The following is a 23763-nucleotide window of genomic DNA, read 5'->3' on the forward strand; positions in this document are numbered from 1 at the left end:
CTGTCTGTAAAATGGCCGCTGAGCTCCGTGCATAGACTTTTATTGCAGGCTTGAGCCCGCCCCTATGCTGCCTCCCGATTGGCTGGGAGAGCCGTTTGCAAGGCATTATGGGGTAGCCTGATGTCAGGTGATATTGTGAAATCCTCCATTTTACATATAACATGTGGCAGGCGCCAAAATGTAGCCGGGTTCGGTCAAAATGGGTTAGGCCGAACCCGGTGAAGTTCGGATTCGCTGCCAACCTAACTTTTCCCGATGTTTGGACCGAAACCGGGTTCAGAACCTTCTTACAGTGACCGGTATATATCCGGGAAGCTTGCCCTTCAAGTTTTACGGAAGTGGAAATGGTCAGCTGGACTTGATACGGTTCGTTAAATCCAGGCTCAAGAGTTCTCCAGATGTGCCTCTTTACCATTATCCAGTCTCTGGGCTTAACACAATGAGACCCTGCAAGGGAATCTGGATCTGGAAGGGAACCATAAACACGGTGATACAAAGAAATTCTATTTTTATTCAATGCTCCCACAAATGCAGTAAGATCTAAGTGCAAATGTTGGAGCTGTTGAGGAAATATAGTCCTGTTTTGGGTGGACATCCAAACAACATCTCATATGGGCTCAACCCTATCTCTCTGTTTGCAGTGACTCTGACCAAGTGTAACGCTATTAGAAGGCATCTGTCCATGGTTTTCCTGTCTCAGCCATTGCCTTTTGAATTTTTAACTTCAGTGTATAATTCATTCTTTCTACCGCCCCACTACCCTGGGGTGATGGGGTGTATGGAACGCCTGTTTAATGTTAACATTACTTCTCTCCTGTGGAATGTGTAGCTGGATCACTTTCTATGGTTTCTGGAACATCAGACCTACGTACCACTTCATTGCGCAGCTTCTTAGCCGTGCTTTTGCATTGGCTGTGACCACAGATCATGCTTCAGATCATCCTGAAAAGATATCAACATAGACAAGGACATATTCATACCGACCAACCTTGGGTAGCTGCATGTAATCAATCTGCAGTCACTGGAACAGGTACAATGGCTTTGGGGTATGCTTCTCTGGGAATTTTACTGTTCTCCCTGTGTTATGGCTGGCACAGAGAAGAAATGTCTGCACATATCGGGTAGCAGGGTTGTTGTACCCAGGTACAACCCAGAACCTGGCAACTAAACTTACCATTGCATCCTTAGTCACATATGTTGGTTCATGTGTCATCATAGAGTATAGGACCAGGGGTAGGCACAGTTTACCTTCTGTCTACCATAGCCCCTCTAAGTCCTATTGTGCCCCTTTTTCCTTCCATTTTCCTTTTTCTTCCATTGCAGCCTGTTTTTGGAGTAATCTGAGCATTGACATATTAACCGCCCCCAGGCCTGCATCAGCATTATTGTGGGGAGAGGCATCAGTGCAGCTGCCTTGGCCGCCTCATCTGCCTTTCGGTTACCTACGACCTCAGGTGACTGTTCCTTTGTATGTACCTGGACTTTTATAATGGCTGCCTTTTTAGGTAGCTGTAAGGCACTTTATAGGGCTGCTACAGCTTCACTGTTTTTCACAGGTTTACCTAATGAGCCAACAAAATCCCTGTTCCTCCAAATTGGGCCATAATCATGTGCAACACCAAAAGCCTCAAGACCGTATAAGAGCTTACAGTATGACCCTCGGCCCGTGTACACGCTGCAGTGACTGCCTTCAGCTCCGCGTCCTAGGCCGCAATCCCAGGTGGGAGTGGTTGCTGACACAATCTTTCATACAAGGTGGTGATGACACATCCTGTCCTGGGTTCTCCGTTGTCATATGATCAGGATCCATCTACAAAAAGCTCAAGATCTACATTAGCATTGGGTGTTTCCACCACATTATCAAGTGCATTTGCTTCTTGTTTCATTAATTCAAAACAATCCTGCATGTCATCTGGATCATAAAATAAGAAAAATTTGGAAAATTTGTGTGGTATTTTATTATCACCTTTCTTCCTAATTCCCAATCTTATCTGACTATCCGCTTCATGTTCTGCTCTCTCTAATGCTTTCTCATGGGCCTCTTCTTTCTGTTCTAGCCTTTCATCCCATTCCTCATTCCCCTCTTCTGGACCAAGCGTAAGTAATGTCGCTGGGTTCAGTACTGCGCATCTTTTGGTGAGGTTGGGGGGTGTAAGTCTTGCAGCTGATAGATGTTTTGTACCTTCCTGTGACAACATTTCCTGTACTGTATGTGGTACCTGGATGGTGAGGGGGCTCTCAAGTACAATATCTGCTACTTTATCTTTTAAAGTTCTGCTACTGCTCTGAAGCAGGACGGAGCCCCTCTGATCCCAGGGTCTAGATGTACAGAGTACTACCCCAATGGTGTTTGTTTTGACCCATGTAGTTGTGTAAAGATACCTTGTGCATGTTCCTTTGCCTCATGACAAAAGAGTTTAAAGGGTTTCATGTAGTCTGGTATGCCTAAGGCTGGCGTAGCTAAAAATGTCCAACTTTAGCTGCTGAAGTGTTATCAATTCCTCAGCTGTCAAGTGAAATTTTTCTGCCTTTTTCCTCGTCATCATACCCTTAGTCTGATACAACCTGAATTTGTACAACAAAATCCTTTAACATCAGGATGTAGCAATTCCATAGACTCCCATCATGTTAACACCACACCTCTCAGTCTCCACTCTCATCCACCTATGATTGCTGTTTAATGAGATCTTTCATAACAACAAAACTTCCACAATCCCATTTCACTTTAACAGACTAGAGTCGCTGCAGGCCGGTCTCTTTTACGCTCAGAGTACACAATCTGCTGCAGCTGCACTAGTGAAATAGTTACACAGAAACACTAATAGTTTAAGATATCGGCTCATATTATTGGGAGTATTTCCTTAGTTTTGGTACATTGTTCCCAGGTGACAAAACATAAAGGGGAGAAGGAATAGAGCATTAGGTGGCCAGCCTAATGAGGAAAGCGAGGAATAAGGCGATAAGAAGCAGTCACACAGTTTTGTAAACCAGGGAACTCATGTATCACAACAAAGTTACAAACATAAAAAACTTTACACATGAATCGCAGCCATTTACTTCTTCACCATCCGGCATTGCTCTGGGTGCCTGTGACTAGATTAATCATGATGCGCTGGGGTTTATTTGCCCTTTTTTGTTTCTCCCTTGCTTCCTGCTCTTAGGACCACAACTGTTTGTACCACAGGTATCAGAATACAGTCCGGTTTACTCCTCACATCAGTTTGTCCCTCAATTCCGTAGTATCTGTCAATTTACTTGTCATAGTCAGATGTTCAGGATGGGTCCATGAGAGCAATCACCCCAACATTAATTAACCCCTAGTAGTTTGGCATTTCTACATTTCTCAACATGCAATGTTTAAATACTTTTGTGTCCAAAAAACCAAAAGTATAGAAGGTATGATACCTTTATTGGCTAACCATAAAAGTTCTAAAGCTTTCAGAGCACAAAGGCAACTTCGCCAGTCAATTTACAAATGAAAATGACATTTCTCAACAAAAGAAGGCATTCATAGGATTACATTGTCTGTCTATGGGACACTCCAACCCTCTGTAGACATCTGGATACAATCGGGATCCTTCCCTTATAGTCTTTCCCATATTGATACCTGAGATAGGGATAGGGTGGGATTATATATAACCTGTACCTGTCCTGGGGAAGTGAAGGTTCAGGTATCTGAGGTATCAATTGGGGGGGGGGGCTGACTATTATAGTGGTAGATTTATCTCCCGTTGTAGCTCTAGCTGTATCTCTAGCTACAGTGTTTTTTTTCCTTATTTCTGACCTTGTGTGTTTTATATCTAGTTCTGCTGTAACATTCCCTGTACTTTTCATTACTTTCTATGACACTTCTAACCAAGTTTGCCCCTGTCATTTACAAAATATTCCTTAATCCTTCTACTACCCATCCTTCCGTCTGTGGTCTCACTATATCCATAGCCCTGGTTCTCTTCGCCTTTTCCTGGCCCTTAGAACCTAATTTGCTATTTAGTGAGCCCATTTTAATCTAGACCTTTCCTTTTTAGTGTAGCGAGCCCTAATTCTTGTTATTATTTGTAATTTTTTTTCCTTTTGGATGGCTACCTGACTTTCTGGAATTAATTCTTTAAACACAGATATAATACACATCTAGAACACACTGGAGCAGATATTCATTCTGTTGACCAATTTTTACCTTACAAACATTTGACAATTAAATGTTACATACAAATGTATGACCTTATTCTGGTTGAACCAAAATATTTTAAATCTACAAATGCCAATACCCACTTAAAACTATTACTTTACAATAAAGATACAGACGAGGCTGAACAAAGACATTCCCAGACTTTCAGAAGGGGAGGGGGACATGAACACACATATCTGGATGTACTGTTTAACAGGATCTCTTCAAGAAGAGATAAGGCAGCTGTGGGTGGACCAATCAGGATAAGGCCAATGCAAGAAACTGAGTCTTGTAGTACCACAAAATCTCCCCGTTTCCCTCCCACCTTTCCTAAAGTTTAGCTATGCACAGCAAGCTTCACTATTAACTAGCAACCTAGAGCCTAATAATAGAAGTTGTGGTGGCTTAATCCCTTTTAACACCATACTGAAGAGGACCATATTACTGACATTATACATTAACAGAAGCATATATCTATATACACCATTACCTTGCACAGTACAATGTAGACACTTACAGAGACAAACCGCTATTCCCCTGATATTTCAATCATACACTTGGCATACATAAAGCACACACATATAACACGTACAGCATCCCAGACAAATTCACGGAGATTCTCTGCTGCCCAAAATATTCGAAAAAGACTTACCCAACAGAGAAAGAGAGAGATTAGCAAGGCAATGGCTTACCCACCGGTTTTTCTCTCCCTTTCTCCAAAGGGAAACTCCACGCTAGTTTCGGATCAGGCGGGTTTTGATGAGATCTCGCGTTCGGCCTCCGACTGTGAGATTAAACTTCATCACTCTTGAGTTCCTTTTCTCCATAACAGAATTTGTCCAGGATTCATTCATATTCACAATATATAAATCTAAAAGGTATTAGATTTATTACTCTGACAGTTCCCCTCTTTTTGACAAAATACTGTATCCAACTATTCTATCCCTATGGGAACTGATATCCTCTGAAGGTGAAAACTCGGATCCTCCTATCCTTTCCTAACCTAGTATAGTGGCCATTAGATTGGGGAATCTACCTATCATGAGTTACAGCTAGAGCTACAACTCATGCTAGGTAGATTCCCCAATCTAATGGCCACTATACTAGGTTAGGAAGGGATAGGAGGATCTGAGTTTTCACCTTCAGAGGATATCAGTTCCCATAGGGATAGAATAGTTGGATACAGTATTTTGTCAAAAAGAGGGGAACTGTCAGAGTAATAAATCTAATACCTTTTAGATTTATATATTGCATTATCAAAATGACTGCATTATATTGTTTGAGATATGTATTAGATATGTTTTTAATCTTCTCTTAAATGAATGTATTGCCTATCATCTAAGATAAGGTAAAGATGACATCATCTGGCATTCCAAACTGATGGATACTAGGAAGAAAGTCATTACCTTATATGGAAGTATTTTTGGGTGTATACCTATATGTACTTGGCATCATCTGATTGGTTAATGTGTGTTAAGTGAAAGCATATTACAAAGAGAGAAAGACCCACGGCAGTTGGTAGGAATTATTGGCAATATATTTACAAAAAGCTGTTACCAGCAGGACAATTCCTCTGACACCAACTACCATTGATAATTGTATGAACAAATAAAATAAATTTGAATTTTATTAAGCTCCTTGGAGCAAAACAGAAAAAACAGAAATAACAGAAAAAACTAACTACACTAGTTTAGTTAAAATGTCACCTCCATTTACAATTGAACAGACTGTGCATCAAGTATAAGTATCTCAGTTGCAGTGCCGCTCCTGGCTGCAGCCCAGCGAGTCAGACACTCTGCATATATTATAGGCAATGGAGGCAAGTATTTGAATTTAAAAGTTGAGTATTAGAGCCCCCCCCGACATGTTTCGCTGTACTAAACAGCGCCCTCAGGGGTTCCGGGGCTTAGTGAGATCGCGCCGAAAAAGACACGCTGTTTTAAACTGTCATGACGGAACAGCTGGGGAATCACTGCCACCAATCACATAGCATCATCGTAGGCCAGGCCCCCATGACGCCGTGATCGACAGTTTGGCCGGCCAATCGGTGGTAGGACACCGAAGGCCAATGGGAGGGACGCCTGTGCCTCCAGACAGCGCCACGCAAGGGGGAGACCCAGACCCCGCCCCACTCTCTCACCGTAACTAACACCCATAACAACCAAAATAGAGGCAGATGGGCGACGGAGGCATAATTATATGCATATCCATATGTTGGATCATGCAGAAAGCCGTAAATCACTCACTCAGTGCGGCACCGCAATCAAAGGGCATATCGGCGTCTGCCATGTTACAGCATGGAACCTGTGCAACGCATCAGGCTTAGTTCTCATGTGGCAGCATCCCACATTTCATGCAGCCCAAACAATGACCATACCACAATGCAAAGTCTATATAGCACATAGTGCACTATCCATATATACCAGCACTCCACAGGGCCAGAAATCACATAAATCATGCATAGTGCATAGTTTGTCATGCTTAGTAGTAGATAAAGGACATCCAGGTAGCAACTACATATCGCCACTCTGGCAAAATCGCATGGTGTGAACAGACACCTATTAGACGCACAATGTATATGGGGTCGCGTGGTGTAAACAGACGCCTATTAGATGCACAATTGTATATGGGATCCAAAGGGACCCAGCACTGATCCGAACATTATATCTCCCACTAGTTGTCATAAGGCCAATGTATATGTATGTATCTCTCCCGTGTTAACATAAATGGCGCAATCTCACAGTACTTGTTAAAATAAGATGATAAAAAGAAACTCAGGGTAGTCAGTGTTACTCCGTCACACCGACTGAGGAAATAGAAAAAGTTTTTTCAATATTATATAGTGTCTAGTTGAAAGGGATGTTATGCAAAAAAGCATCGTCCCCTACAATAGAGTTGATAAGCAAATACAGTACATAGTATAGTGGTTAGCCCAACCACATTGCCTAAGAATACGCTCATCCATATGTATCACACGTATCCAAAGCTAATAGAAGTACCCTCATCAAATGAAAGCTGCAAAGTTAAAACCCTCATTGAGGCCTATGGGACTCAGAGTGTTGAGGCGATATATCCATCTGGCCTCTTCCTGCAATAATCTGCGGTCAAGATTGCCCGATCGTGGGCCCATCTTGACCAAAGACACACCCCAAAATTTCAGTACCCGGGTATCACCACCATGGAGAACGGACATGTCTCGACAGAGGCGTATCCTCCTTCCCGGTGATGGAGAAGCTATGTCCAGAGATTCTCCTCCTAAGCTCCTGAATAGTCTTTCCTATGTACAATTTTGGGCATGGGCACTGGTCCGCATAAACTAGGCCGCTACTCTGACAGTTCATGAACTGTTTTATCTGATAGGTCTTGCCATCAGAAATATTGGAGACATTTTTAGTGACGGGCATATAGGGGCAGAATGAGCACCTGCCGCACGGATGTGAACCCGTAATTGTTGTCTTAAGCCAACATTTGAAAGTAGATGACGGTTTTGAGTAGTGGCTGTGGACTAAATGTTCACGTAGATTCTTCCCCCTCCTATATGTGACACTAGGGACTGGGGAGAACCGGTCATGTAGATCAGGATCTGCTCTTAAAATAGGCCAGTGCTTCTCCAGGATCTTTCTTACCTGGAGGGAACACGCGTCGTAAGTCCCAATGCATCTAATGACCGGAGTAGACCCAGCAGAATTAGCATTTTTAGTGGATACCGATCCACATAGGAGATCCTGCCTTTTCGTTGCCCTGGCCCTGGCATAGGCCCTGTGTAGGTGTTTTTTTGGGTAACCACGAGCCATGAATTTATGAAAAAGACCGTCACACTCAGTCTCAAAGGATGCTTCGTCCGAGCAATTCCTTCTGGCTCTCAAGTACTGACCCACCGGGATACCCCTCTTTAGAGCCGGGGGATGGTGACTTTCCCAGTGGAGAAGACTGTTAGTAGCCGTAGGCTTAAGGCTAATCTTAGTCTGGACACTACCATCAGAATCCAGAGATATCCGAAGATCTAGAAATATAATTTCTTTGTGGTGAATTTCATACGTAAATCTCATACCAATGGCATTGTTGTTCAGTATAGACATGAAGTCCAGAAAGGCAGTGGAATCTCCCTCCCAGAGTATCAAAATGTCGTCTATATAACAACCCCAGAAAAGTATGTGACTAGTGTAACAGAGTAAATCATGTGTGAAAACTATTGTGTTTTCCCACCACCCCAAAAATAAATTTCCGTAGGTGGGAGCACATGCTGTGACCATTGCTGTGCCTTTCGTCTGGTGATAAAATTTTCTATCGAAAATAAAATAATTATGAGTCAAAAGAAACCGTAAAAGTGACAGAACCAAATTATTGTGCATCTGAAATTGTGTACATCTAGTGCTCAAAAAGTGGGTGACTGCAGTAATGCCTAGTTCATGTTGTATGCTTGTATATAAAGACTCCACGTCTATACTGGCAATTAGGGTAGATGAATTGACCTGGATATCCTGGATCCTGGTGATAGTGTCTTTGGTATCTTTGAGATATGACGGTAGTGAAGTAACAAATGATGACAATATCTCATCCACATAAAGGCTGATGCCTTGAGTGAGGCTATCGTTGCCTGATACAATGGGCCTGCCAGGGACAGGGCGAATGGTCTTGTGTATCTTAGGGAGCGCATAAAAAGTAGGGATTGTCGGACTAGAAATGAACATTGATTTGAATTCATCTTTAGTAATGATGTTAAGTGTCTTTGCCTCGACAAGGATGGTTCTGAGTTCAGTAAGATAGTTGTCTGTAGGATTTTTGTCTAGAATGGTATATGTGGACTTGTCGTCCAGCAACCTATGTACCATTAGGACATAGTCTTTTTCTTCCATTACGACAATATTACCACCCTTGTCAGAGGGTTTGATAATAAGTTGTTCATTTTGACACAGGTCCTCAAGTGGCACTCTCTCTGTCGCGTCCAAATTACTGAATCTATTCTCTCTATTTGATCTCAGTTTTTTCAAATCTGCGCTCACCATCTTAACAAAGATGTCTATGTGAGCGTATTGTGAGAAGGGGGGGGGGTAAGTCTAGATCTGGGTTTAAGAGATGAAAAGGGGCCCTCTGCGACAGTGCCACCCACCTCGCTTTCAAGTAACAGTGTCTCAAGGTCACGTAAAGTCCTAACCTCCATCCCAGCAACACCACCGTCTCCAGTTGCACTGTTTTTAAAATACTTCCCCAAGGCCAGTTTACGGGCAAAGAGATTCACATCCTTGACCCAATTGAATTCATCAAAAGCGGGGACCGGAGTGTAAGAAAGGCCCCTACGTAAAAGGGTTTCATGGTGTGGACTCAACTGGGTGGATGAAATATTACAAATGTGTTTATCGTCATCGTTTACATATGATCTGGCTGTACTCATCACTGTTTTAGGCCCCAATGTAGGTTCGGTGGTCCTAAAAAAGGAAACCCATTTGAGGGGAGAGCACTGGCAACACCTGTGCTGATTAGTTGTCTGGTGTTTGGACGAGAGATCGATGGTGTATTTGAGATGGTAGGCACAAAAGGAGATGCAGATAAGGAACTTGACCCAGCACCAGGTTGTGTTGCCAAGGTGGTTTGACATATTGGGACCGATTTCGCCTGAGTAGGAGGTCTCTTAGAGGAATTAAATTTAATATTCCTAATTTTTCTCTTGGTTCCAATCCTGGAACTATTAGACTCGTCTGTGCCCGAGATGTCAGATTCTGACAAATCAGTAGTATATGCCGCCTGTCTAGGTGCAGGATATGATCGGGTTTTATAAGTGTAGGCTTGACCGGTTTCAAAATCTTTCTTGTCCCTAATATATTTCTGGTGCTTTCTTTCCTTGATCTCGCCCTGTAGTTTTGTAATATTATTCTGTAGTTTATTTTCACAACTAGCAAATTCTGGCAATGCACTGAATGTTCGTATGTCAGTAATCTCTCTCTCCAATTGTGCGCTAACTTTGTCAAAGTCCTTCTTTTCAAACTCCAAGATGTAGGCAAGCATGCGTAGTGAGTTAGATGTTAACAATTCCTCCCACCCTTTTACAAATTCAGGATCCCCACGGAAAGAATTGGGAGTCAAACTGATGCATAGGCCCCTATATACGATTTGTTCTATGTATGTTTGCAGGCTCGCTATCTCCCAGCATGACCGTACATATCTCTGGTATGTCTTTTGCAGATCTTTAAAAGCTGTCAGGATGTCAAATTGATGCAGGGGGATACTTTCTGTTGAGAAAACATAAGCTACCTCTGCGTATAGGCTGACAGGGTTGGGCTTCTGGGACAGGAAGCCTGCCATATCAAATATCTAAAAAATGTGTATAGGTTCCCAAGTGGGAACGGGGTCGTAAAGCAGGGTAATTAACCCAGTGTCAACAAATTACAAAGAGAGAAAGACCCCGGCAGTTGGTAGGAATTATTGGCAATATATTTACAAAAAGCTGTTACCAGCAGGACAATTCCTCTGACACCAACTACGATTGATAAATGTATGAACAAATAAAATAAATTTGAATTTTATTAAGCTCCTTGGAGCAAAATAGAAAAAACAGAAATAACAGAAAAAACTAACTACACTAGTTTAGTTAAAATGTCACCTCCATTTACAATTGAACAGACTGTGCATCAAGTATAAGTATCTCAGTTGCAGTGCCGCTCCTGGCTGCAGCCCAGCGAGTCAGACACTCTGCATATATTATAGGCAATGGAGGTAAGTATTTGAATTTAAAAGTTGAGTATTAGAGCCCCCCCGACATGTTTCGCTGTACTAAACAGCGTCCTCAGGGGTTCCGGGGCTTAGTGAGATCGCGCCGAAAAAGACACGCTGTTTTAAGCTGTCATGACGGAACAGCTGGGGAATCACTGCCACCAATCACATAGCATCATCGTAGGCCAGGCCCCCATGACGCCGTGATCGACAGTTTGGCCGGCCAATCGGTGGTAGGACACCGAAGGCCAATGGGAGGGACGCCTGTGCCTCCAGACAGCGCCACGCAAGGGGGAGACCCAGACCCCGCCCCCTCTCTCACCGTGACTAACACCCATAACAATCATAATAGCCCACAACCCATAACCACCGATTGGCCGGCCAAACTGTCGATCACGGCGTCATGGGGGCCTGGCGTACGATGATGCTATGTGATTGGTGGCAGTGATTCCCCAGCTGTTCCGTCATGACAGCTTAAAACAGCGTGTCTTTTTCGGCGCGATCTCACTAAGCCCCGGAACCCCTGAGGACGCTGTTTTTCTTCTTTTTTTCTATTTGTTTCATCATGTGCACATTGTATACCGGTATTTTATGGTATGGTCTAAGGGGACATCGTAGTAATACCCCTTCCTCGTATAACTTTTTCATTCCTTAATCGTTACTGTCACAACTTAGTGGGCACAATGTTTATTCGAGAATTATATTGATTTCTCCATCCTAGATTAAGTTCTTCCTATTATGATTAGTAAGAAATACCTTATATAGGAAATACCTTTACTGCATATAATATGGATATTTACCTAATGAAACATTTATCGGCATGTATATTGTTATAATACTTACCGTTAACGTATTGTGCATATTTATCGTTGATAATGGCCATTTTCTTCATCTTATACCACTGCTAGATACGGATTTTTGCAAGTTATATTATTTCTGTGAATGATTCCATTCAGTTATTTATTTTATTTTGTTGTATTACCTTATAAGACATATGTATTATATGATTGTTTATTTTGTATCTATAGCGATTGTGAAAAAGGCCTAGGCTAGGCCGAAACGTTCAGCAAAATCGCTTTAAACCATATGAATATTATTCACGAATTGAATATAATCAAATTATTTTGAAAAACAACCCTCAAGGATTACAGAGTGCTTTCAGGTTTATTTCTTGGATCTTCACAGACTCAATTAATCAGTCTGACTCTAACCTCTACAACATGGGAAAGACCAAAGAGCTTTCTAAGGATGTCAGGGACAAGATCATAGACCTGCACAAGACTGGAATGGGCTAAAAAACCATAAGTAAGACGCTGGGTGAGAAGGAGACAACTGTTGGTGCAATAGTAAGAAAATGGAAGACATACAAAATGACTGTCAATCGACATCAATCTGGGGCTCCATGCAAAATCTCATCTCGTGGGGTATCCTTGATCCTGAGGAAGGTGAGAGCTCAGCCGAAAACTACACGGGGGGAACTTGTTAATTATCTCAAGGCAGCTGGGACCACAGTCACCAAGAAAACCATTGGTAACACATTATGCCGTAATGGATTAAAATCCTGCAGTGCCCGCAAGGTCCCCCTGCTCAAGAAGGCACATGTACAGGCCCGTCTGAAGTTTTCAAATGAACATCTGGATTAGAGATGAGCGAACCGGGACAACCGAACCCGGTTTCGGTCCGAACTTCAGGAAAAGTTCGGTTCGCAGCGAATCCGAACTTTACCGGGTTCGGCCGAACCCGTTTTGACCGAACCCGGCTACATTTTGGCGCCTGCCACATGTTACATCTAAAATGGAGGATTACAGAAGATCACCTGACATCAGGCTACCCCATAATGCCTTGCAAACGGCTCTCCCAGCCAATCGGGAGGCAGCATAGGGGCGGGCTCAAGCCTGCAATAAAAGTCTATGCACGGAGCTCAGCGGCCATTTTACAGACAGGAGCTGTAGGAATAGCATCTCTGTGCAGTAAGGGAAAGCTTTAGGAATCTAAAAGGCAGGAATTCAGAAATCGAAGGGGCTCATCCACTACTCACTACTCAGCCAGTGTGTGAATACGCTTTTATAAGGGGCTCATCCCCGTTGCATCCAACTTGCAATACAGGCAGCCTTTGTAGTAGTGGTAGTAGTAGTACTATAAGGCCCAGCATTCCCTGAGTGCACTGCAGCGAGGCTGATTGAAATTCTCATTCATTGCCATTTGCCAAGCCAGTGTCCGTGTGTGAATACGCTTTTAAAAGGGGCTCATCCATGGAATAACAATCCAACTTGCCATACAGGCAGCCTAGTAGTACTACAAGGCCCAGCATTCCCTGAGTGCACTGCAGCGAGGCTGATTGAAATTCTCATTCATTGCCATTTGCCAAGCCAGTGTCCGTGTGTGAATACGCTTTTAAAAGGGGCTCATCCCTGGAATAACAATCCAACTTGCCATACAGGCAGCCTAGAAGTACTACAACGCCCAGCATTCCCTGAGTGCACTGCAGCGAGGCTGATTGAAATTCTCATTCATTGCCATTTGCCAAGCCAGTGTCCGTGTGTGAATACGCTTTTAAAAGGGGCTCATCCCTGGAATAACAATCCAACTTGCCATACAGGCAGCCTAGAAGTACTACAACGCCCAGCATTCCCTGAGTGCACTGCAGCGAGGCTGATTGAAATTCTCATTCATTGCCATTTGCCAAGCCAGTGTCCGTGTGTGAATACGCTTTTAGAAGGGGCTCATCCCCATTGCATCCAACTTGCAATACAGGCAGCCTTTGTAGTAGTGGTAGTAGTAGTACTACAAGGCCCAGCATTCCCTGAGTGCACTGCAGCGAGGCTGATTGAAATTCTCATTCATTGCCATTTGCCAAGCCAGTGTCCGTGTGTGAATACGCTTTTAAAAGGGGCTCATCCCTGGCCGTTATTAACAGGATAACAATCCAACTTGCCATACAGGCAGCCTAGAAGTACTACAACGCCCAGCATTCCCTGAGTGCACTGCAGCGAGGCTGATTGAAATTCTCATTCATTGCCATTTGCCAAGCCAGTGTCCGTGTGTGAATACGCTTTTAGAAGGGGCTCATCCCCATTGCATCCAACTTGCAATACAGGCAGCCTTTGTAGTAGTGGTAGTAGTAGTAGTACTACAAGGCCCAGCATTCCCTGAGTGCACTGCAGCGAGGCTGATTGAAATTCTCATTCATTGCCATTTGCCAAGCCAGTGTCCGTGTGTGAACACGCTTTTAAAAGGGGCTCATCCCTGGCCGTTATTAACAGGATAACAATCCAACTTGCCATACAGGCAGCCTAGTAGTACTACAAGGCCCAGCATTCCCTGAGTGCACTGCAGCGAGGCTGATTGAAATTCTCATTCATTGCCATTTGCCAAGCCAGTGTCCGTGTGTGAATACGCTTTTAGAAGGGGCTCATCCCCATTGCATCCAACTTGCAATACAGGCAGCCTTTGTAGTAGTGGTAGTAGTAGTACTACAAGGCCCAGCATTCCCTGAGTGCACTGCAGCGAGGCTGATTGAAATTCTCATTCATTGCCATTTGCCAAGCCAGTGTCCGTGTGTGAATACGCTTTTAAAAGGGGCTCATCCCTGGCCGTTATTAACAGGATAACAATCCAACTTGCCATACAGGCAGCCTAGAAGTACTACAACGCCCAGCATTCCCTGAGTGCACTGCAGCGAGGCTGATTGAAATTCTCATTCATTGCCATTTGCCAAGCCAGTGTCCGTGTGTGAATACGCTTTTAGAAGGGGCTCATCCCCATTGCATCCAACTTGCAATACAGGCAGCCTTTGTAGTAGTGGTAGTAGTAGTACTACAAGGCCCAGCATTCCCTGAGTGCACTGCAGCGAGGCTGATTGAAATTCTCATTCATTGCCATTTGCCAAGCCAGTGTCCGTGTGTGAACACGCTTTTAAAAGGGGCTCATCCCTGGCCGTTATTAACAGGATAACAATCCAACTTGCCATACAGGCAGCCTAGTAGTACTACAAGGCCCAGCATTCCCTGAGTGCACTGCAGCGAGGCTGATTGAAATTCTCATTCATTGCCATTTGCCAAGCCAGTGTCCGTGTGTGAATACGCTTTTAAAAGGGGCTCATCCCTGGAATAACAATCCAACTTGCCATACAGGCAGCCTAGTAGTACTACAAGGCCCAGCATTCCCTGAGTGCACTGCAGCGAGGCTGATTGAAATTCTCATTCATTGCCATTTGCCAAGCCAGTGTCCGTGTGTGAATACGCTTTTAGAAGGGGCTCATCCCCATTGCATCCAACTTGCAATACAGGCAGCCTTTGTAGTAGTGGTAGTAGTAGTACTACAAGGCCCAGCATTCCCTGAGTGCACTGCAGCGAGGCTGATTGAAATTCTCATTCATTGCCATTTGCCAAGCCAGTGTCCGTGTGTGAACACGCTTTTAAAAGGGGCTCATCCCTGGCCGTTATTAACAGGATAACAATCCAACTTGCCATACAGGCAGCCTAGTAGTACTACAAGGCCCAGCATTCCCTGAGTGCACTGCAGCGAGGCTGATTGAAATTCTCATTCATTGCCATTTGCCAAGCCAGTGTCCGTGTGTGAATACGCTTTTAAAAGGGGCTCATCCCTGGAATAACAATCCAACTTGCCATACAGGCAGCCTAGTAGTACTACAAGGCCCAGCATTCCCTGAGTGCACTGCAGCGAGGCTGATTGAAATTCTCATTCATTGCCATTTGCCAAGCCAGTGTCCGTGTGTGAATACGCTTTTAGAAGGGGCTCATCCCCATTGCATCCAACTTGCAATACAGGCAGCCTTTGTAGTAGTGGTAGTAGTAGTACTACAAGGCCCAGCATTCCCTGAGTGCACTGCAGCGAGGCTGATTGAAATTCTCATTCATTGCCATTTGCCAAGCCAGTGTCCGTGTGTGAATACGCTTTTAAAAGGGGCTCATCCCTGGCCGTTATTAACAGGATAACAATCCAACTTGCCATACAGGCAGCCTAGAAGTACTACAACGCCCAGCATTCCCTGAGTGCACTGCAGCGAGGCTGATTGAAATTCTCATTCATTGCCATTTGCCAAGCCAGTGTCCGTGTGTGAATACGCTTTTAGAAGGGGCTCATCCCCATTGCATCCAACTTGCAATACAGGCAGCCTTTGTAGTAGTGGTAGTAGTAGTACTACAAGGCCCAGCATTCCCTGAGTGCACTGCAGCGAGGCTGATTGAAATTCTCATTCATTGCCATTTGCCAAGCCAGTGTCCGTGTGTGAATACGCTTTTAAAAGGGGCTCATCCCTGGCCGTTATTAACAGGATAACAATCCAACTTGCCATACAGGCAGCCTAGAAGTACTACAACGCCCAGCATTCCCTGAGTGCACTGCAGCGAGGCTGATTGAAATTCTCATTCATTGCCATTTGCCAAGCCAGTGTCCGTGTGTGAATACGCTTTTAGAAGGGGCTCATCCCCATTGCATCCAACTTGCAATACAGGCAGCCTTTGTAGTAGTGGTAGTAGTAGTACTACAAGGCCCAGCATTCCCTGAGTGCACTGCAGCGAGGCTGATTGAAATTCTCATTCATTGCCATTTGCCAAGCCAGTGTCCGTGTGTGAACACGCTTTTAAAAGGGGCTCATCCCTGGCCGTTATTAACAGGATAACAATCCAACTTGCCATACAGGCAGCCTAGTAGTACTACAAGGCCCAGCATTCCCTGAGTGCACTGCAGCGAGGCTGATTGAAATTCTCATTCATTGCCATTTGCCAAGCCAGTGTCCGTGTGTGAATACGCTTTTAAAAGGGGCTCTGAAATGTCTGGGAAAAAAAAGGTTGTGAAAGGACGGGGTAGAGGAAGAAACACCCATGCCGTCTCCTCTTCCAGTCCAAATGTTGGATCTGTTGGTGCCAGACCCAGTAGCAGCATTTGTGGCACAAGACATGTGCCCAGTTCCACTAGTAGCAGCTGCCATGTGCCTGCTAGTAGTAGTATCAGCAAGCCAGACTTGTCCATCTCCTCCGGTGGGCGGGTTACTTTAGACAATACGGCCATTGTGGACTGGTTGGCTGGCTCGCGGTCATCTCAGCAGGAAGACTCTGACGATCTGGCTTCAAGCCAGGTTTCGTTGGATTCCAGATCCTCTACAGTTCCTTGGCACGGTGACAGTAGTAATATAGGTATTTCTAGCGTTTCCATTCCATCATCTATGTCTTCGCTCCCCCTTCCTAGCGGGAAGCCATCTTTCCTGAGAGTCCTAAGAGACATCTCCTCGGGTGCGAAGGAAGATACTGAACAACATAGTGATGATGATGATTTGTTTTCCGCGAGTCAGCCAACGGAGTGTGTTGCGGCGGTGGTGGAGGTGGAAGCGGTGACCGAGACGCATAGCTGCGGTAGTGGGGGTGTTGGTGGTGGTTTTGGAGACGTGGTGGCAGACGCAGTGATGAGGGGGGGCATGGAGCCCGCCATGATGTCACATCACATTCACAACACAGTGACAGAAGTGGCGGGGATGATGAGGAAGGCTATGATGATGATGTTGTTTTAGACAGGACGTGGGAACCAGGTGACGAGGTGATGACGGCGTCAGAGGAGGAGGGTAGTAGTGGCGGCACTGGATGTGATAAACAGCCAAGCCGAGGTAGGGGCAGAAGTCAATCTGCAAAACGTTGCAGCGGTAGGGTCAGCTCAGGAGCCGGTGACGGCGACACAGATGCTGGTGTAGGTTCCCGAAAAAAGCCTGCCAGACAAGGGGCAAGCTCGGGTGGTTGTGGTGGTGGTGGTGGTGGTGGACGTGGTACTACCTCTTTACGGTACTCTGCCGTGTGGCAATTTTTCTGTACCTTCCCAGAGGAGGAAAACATGGCACAGTGCCGTATCTGCAAGCAGAAAGTAAGGCGTGGGCAGGGCAGCAATGTAGGAACTACTGCTCTACGTAAACACATGGAACGGCATCACAAGGCCATGTGGGACAATCAACATGCCCCACCATCATGTACATCTAATGAAGACCCCTCTTCCGCTGCTGCTGCTGCTCCGAGTCCCTGTCATCTAAGTAGTAGCCAGGCCTTATCCACCATGTCGTTGTCATCATCATCATCACTGTCATCTAGTGCTCCTCCTATGTCCCGTCAGTTATCCATTACGGAATCGTTGTCCAATAAGCAACAATATATACCCAGTCATCCACTTGTCGTGCGGCTTAATTCACACCTGGCAAAGTTGTTGGTGGTGCAGTCGCTGCCGTACCACCTGGTCGACTCCGCCGGCTTCAAGCAATTGATGGCGTGCGCTCAGCCTAGGTGGCGAATACCTAGCCGACATTACTTCTCCAAAACAGCTGTCCCTGCCTTGCACAAGCATGTGGAGGAAAAGGTGTCCAAGTCCTTGCAATTATCCGTGTGCAGCAGGGTACATGCCACCGTCGACACGTGGAGCAGCAACTATGGGCAGGGACAGTACATGTCTTTCACGGCCCACTGGGTCAATATTTTGCAGTCCGATGCACCACCGCAGCAATGCCAGGCATTACCACCTCCACGCTTGTATGTTTCTAGTTCAACTCCGGACACCAGGCGCCTACCATCCTTCTCCTCCTACTCCTCCTCCTCCTCCTTGCCTTCCTCCTTGGAGGTCTTCCCGTCCCCGACAGGACACAGCGTATCTTCCACTCCTCCTCCCTCCTCTTTTCATAGGTGCAAGGTGAAGCGCCACAACGCTGTCTTACACCTGCTGAGCCTGGGCGAGAAAAGCCACACAGGGCAGGAGCTGCTGCTGTGCATCAAGGAGGAAATCGCACGCTGGCTGTCTCCTCTGAAACTCACACTGGGCAATGTTGTCTCTGATAACGGCAAGAACGTTGTGGCTGCATTGCGTCTAGGTCACCTGACACACGCTCCTTGCATGGCACATGTGATCAATCTGGTCATAACACGCTTCTTAAAGTCATATGTTGGTTTGAAGGGTGTGCTGGCCATGTCCAGGAGGGTTTGCGTTCGCTTTAGACATTCGTATGCATTTAAGCACGCCCTCCTGGACTTGCAGCGTCAAAACAATCTCCCAGAACACAGCCTGATTTGCGACGTTCCAACACGATGGAATTCCACCCTGCACATGTTGGACCGTCTGTACGAACAGCGGAAAGCCGTGAATGATTTCCTGATGCAGCAGACGGGCAGCGTTTGGAGCCAGTGTAATTTCGAGCTCAGGCACTGGCAGCTGGTTAGAGACGCATGTCGCGTTTTGAGGCCCTTTGAAGAGGCCACACGATTTGTGAGCCGTGACGCTAGCGGAATGAACGATGTTATGCCGCTGATATTCATTATGGAGCAAACGCTCACAGCGATGATTCAGCAAAGGATGGAGGAAGGATCACATCTGGCTATGGATGTTGTTGAGGAGGAGGAGGAGGATGAGGAAACAGGACCTGAAGAGGAGCTGGATTTGGAGATGGAATCACAGGAAGGGATAGGGGACGAGGCAGCCGCACAACATGACAGTGATGGTGGTGATGACGAGTCTGACGACGACCTTGATGATGGACAACCATGGCAGTATGGGGCGGAGATGGAACCAACCGGGCCCTCTGAAACGCTGGCCAGGATGGCGAGCTGTATGCTTCGTTACTTGCGCGCTGACTGTCGTATTGTTAGCATGAAGCAAAGAGATGACTACTGGATAGCCACACTTTTAGACCCTCGGTATAAAGCCAGAATGGGGGAGTTTTTTGCGCCTTCCGAGAGGGAGGCAAAATTGGCTTATTATAGAGAGAAGCTATGCAGCCAGCTTGTCATGGCTTTCAAACGGCAGACACCCGCTGCAAGCATGTCTGACCGGGGGGCCACTCTCCGCTCCCCACTGTCTCATCGTTCCACCGCCTCTGGCAGAGCTACCTCTGCAATAGGCGGCAGCCGTGGCAGCAGCGGCAGCAGCAGCAGCAGCAGCAGCAGCCAATTCAGTTTGGAAAATATGATGACAACATTTTTACATCCAATACCCCGACCTGACACACATCGTAGCACTAGTCACCAAAGGGATGTTCACCATCTCCAGGTGCAGCACCTAAACAACCAGGTTCACTCGTACTTGGACTGTGCCCTTTCTCCGTCAGAAATGCTAATCCCAGACCCCATGGACTTCTGGGTCAGCAGATTGGATCATTGGCAAGAACTGGCCCAGTTTGCCATGGGTGTACTGTCTTGTCCACCCTCCAGTGTAGCGTCAGAGAGGGTATTCAGCGCAGCAGGGGGCTTCGTCACCCCTAAGCGAACAAGATTGTCCGCCAACAGCTTGGAAAATCTCACGTTTCTGAAAATGAATCAAGCGTGGATCGGTGAGGATTTTAAAACCCCTGTGCCTGATGCCACTTATTAGATCTTACATTGCTGCTGCTGCTGCCGCCTGCTACTGCCGCCTGCTACTATGGGATTCTGTCCTGTCCACTCTTTTTTTAATGTGCCGCTGTTGGTGCTGCAGCTGCTACTACTTCTACCACCAATCCACCCCAGTGCCGTCTGCTACAAGCAGGCCTGCCCCACCAGAGGGCTTTGTCCTGTGACTCTCCAGTCTCTTTTTTTAATGTGCTGCTACTACTGCTACTACTGCTTGCACCCTTGCTGTCTGTGTTGGCTAGTACCTCTACTACCACCAATACACCTACACTGCCATCTGCTACAAGCAGGCCTGAGGCCTGCCCCACTACAGGGCTTTGTCCTCCTGTGACTGTCCAGTCTCTTTTTTTAATGTGCTGCTACTACTGCTACTACTGCTTGCACCCTTGCTGTCTGTGTTGGCTACCTCGACTACTACCACCAATACACCTCCACTGCCGCCCGTCTGCTACAAGCAGGCCTGAGGCCTGCCCCACCACAGGGCTTTGCCCTCCTCTGACTGTCCAGTCTCTTTTTTTAATGTGCTGCTACTACTGCTACTACTGCTTGCACCCTTGCTGTCTGTGTTGGCTACCTCGACTACTACCACCAATACACCTCCACTGCCGCCCGTCTGCTACAAGCAGGCCTGAGGCCTGCCCCACCACAGGGCTTTGTCCTCCTCTGACTGTCCAGTCTCTTTTTTTAATGTGCTGCTACTACTGCTACTACTGCTTGCACCCTTGCTGTCTGTGTTGGCTACCTCGGCTACTACCACCAATACACCTCCACTGCCGCCCGTCTGCTACAAGCAGGCCTGAGGCCTGCCCCACCACAGGGCTTTGTCCTCCTGTGACTGTCCAGTCTCTTTTTTTTAATGTGCTGCTACTACTGCTACTACTGCTTGCACCCTTGCTGTCTGTGTTGGCTACCTCTAATACCACCAATACACCTACACTGCCGCCCGTCTGCTACAAGCAGGCCTACCCCACCACAGGGCTATGTCCTGTGACTGTCGTCCAGTCTCTTTTTTTAATGTGCTGCTGCTACTACCAGTCCTACCACCCTTGCTGTCTGTGTTGGCTAGTCTACCTCTACTACCACCAATACACCTCCACTGCCGTCTGCTACAAGCAGGCCTGAGGCCTGCCCCACCACAGGGCTTTGCCCTCCTCTGACTGTCCAGTCTCTTTTTTTAATGTGCTGCTACTACTGCTACTACTGCTTGCACCCTTGCTGTCTGTGTTGGCTACCTCGACTACTACCACCAATACACCTCCACTGCCGCCCGTCTGCTACAAGCAGGCCTGAGGCCTGCCCCACCACAGGGCTTTGTCCTCCTCTGACTGTCCAGTCTCTTTTTTTAATGTGCTGCTACTACTGCTACTACTGCTTGCACCCTTGCTGTCTGTGTTGGCTACCTCGGCTACTACCACCAATACACCTCCACTGCCGCCCGTCTGCTACAAGCAGGCCTGAGGCCTGCCCCACCACAGGGCTTTGTCCTCCTGTGACTGTCCAGTCTCTTTTTTTTAATGTGCTGCTACTACTGCTACTACTGCTTGCACCCTTGCTGTCTGTGTTGGCTACCTCTAATACCACCAATACACCTACACTGCCGCCCGTCTGCTACAAGCAGGCCTACCCCACCACAGGGCTATGTCCTGTGACTGTCGTCCAGTCTCTTTTTTTAATGTGCTGCTGCTACTACCAGTCTACCACCCTTGCTGTCTGTGTTGGCTAGTCTACCTCTACTACCACCAATACACCTCCACTGCCGTCTGCTACAAGCAGGCCTGAGGCCTGCCCCACCACAGGGCTTTGTCCTCCTGTGACTGTCCAGTCTCTTTTTTTAATGTGCTGCTACTACTGCTACTACTGCTTGCACCCTTGCTGTCTGTGTTGGCTACCTCGACTACTACCACCAATAAACCTCCACTGCCGCCCGTCTGCTACAAGCAGGCCTGCCCCACCACAGGGCTTTGTCCTGTGACTGTCGTCCAGTGTCTTTTAATGTGCTGCTACTACTCACCCTTGCCAATAAAAAGGGTCAATTTTTGGAGGGCTTGTGAAAAGCCATTGCTTGTTGCTTTAATGCTTTTACATCCATGTATGGAAGAACCCCGGCAGGCATCTGCCAATAAAAAGGGTCAATTTTTGGAGGGCTTGTGAAAAGCCATTGCTTGTTGCTTTAATGCTTTTACATCCATGTATGGAAGAACCCCGGCAGGCATCTGCCAATAAAAAGGGTCAATTTTTGGAGGGCTTGTGAAAAGCCATTGCTTGTTGCTTTAATGCTTTTACATCCATGTATGGAAGAACCCCGGCAGGCATCTGCCAATAAAAAGGGTCAATTTTTGGAGGGCTTGTGAAAAGCCATTGCTTGTTGCTTTAATGCTTTTACATCCATGTATGGAAGAACCCCGGCAGGCATCTGCCAATAAAAAGGGTCAATTTTTGGAGGGCTTGTCAAAAGCCATTGCTTGTTGCTTTAATGCTTTTACATCCATGTATGGAAGAACCCCGGCAGGCATCTGCCAATAAAAAGGGTCAATTTTTGGAGGGCTTGTGAAAAGCCATTGCTTGTTGCTTTAATGCTTTTACATCAATGTATGGAAGAACCCCGGCAGGCATCTGCCAATAAAAAGGGTCAATTTTTGGAGGGCTTGTCAAAAGCCATTGCTTGTTGCTTTAATGCTATTACATCCATGTATGGAAGAACCCCGGCAGGCATCTGCCAATAAAAAGGGTCAATTTTTGGAGGGCTTGTGAAAAGCCATTGCTTGTTGCTTTAATGCTTTTACATCCATGTATGGAAGAACCCCGGCAGGCATCTGCCAATAAAAAGGGTCAATTTTTGGAGGGCTTGTGAAAAGCCATTGATTGTTGCTTTTACATCAATGTATGGAAGAACCCCGGCAGGCATCTGCCAATAAAAAGGGTCAATTTTTGGAGGGCTTGTGAAAAGCCATTGCTTGTTGCTTTTACATCCATGTATGGAAGAACCTCGGCAGGCATCTGCCAATAAAAAGGGTCAATTTTTGGAGGGCTTGTGAAAAGCCATTGCTTGTTGCTTTTACATCCATGTATGGATGAACCCCGGCAGGCATCTGCCAATAAAAAGGGTCAATTTTTGGAGGGCTTGTCAAAAGCCATTGCTTCTTCTTTTACCACCTTATATGTATGAACCCTGGCAGGCATCAGCCGCCTAAAATGGTAAATTTTTGTACCTTTTTTAACAATGCATTAAGCATACAACATGCACAAGTGCAGTGGTTTCTGTTAGTTATCTCCGTGTCCCATCCGTTTTCCTAGAGCCATACATGTTGGCGTAACTTTGACACCAACTTTGCATTAAAGACAGCTCAAAAGTACTTGGATACACTCATGGGTGACCTAAGAGTGTTATACAGGGCTTCTAGGGCTTTAAAACAGTGTTATACACGATTTTTAGGGGCTTTCTTGTATTACAGGTTCGGTCAGAACTAGTTCGGTCCGAATCGAACTTTTGCACGAAATTCGGCGAACTTGCCGAACCGA

The sequence above is a fragment of the Rhinoderma darwinii genome, chromosome 12 (assembly GCF_050947455.1).
Source record: "Rhinoderma darwinii isolate aRhiDar2 chromosome 12, aRhiDar2.hap1, whole genome shotgun sequence".
NCBI classification, from domain to species: domain Eukaryota; kingdom Metazoa; phylum Chordata; class Amphibia; order Anura; family Rhinodermatidae; genus Rhinoderma; species Rhinoderma darwinii.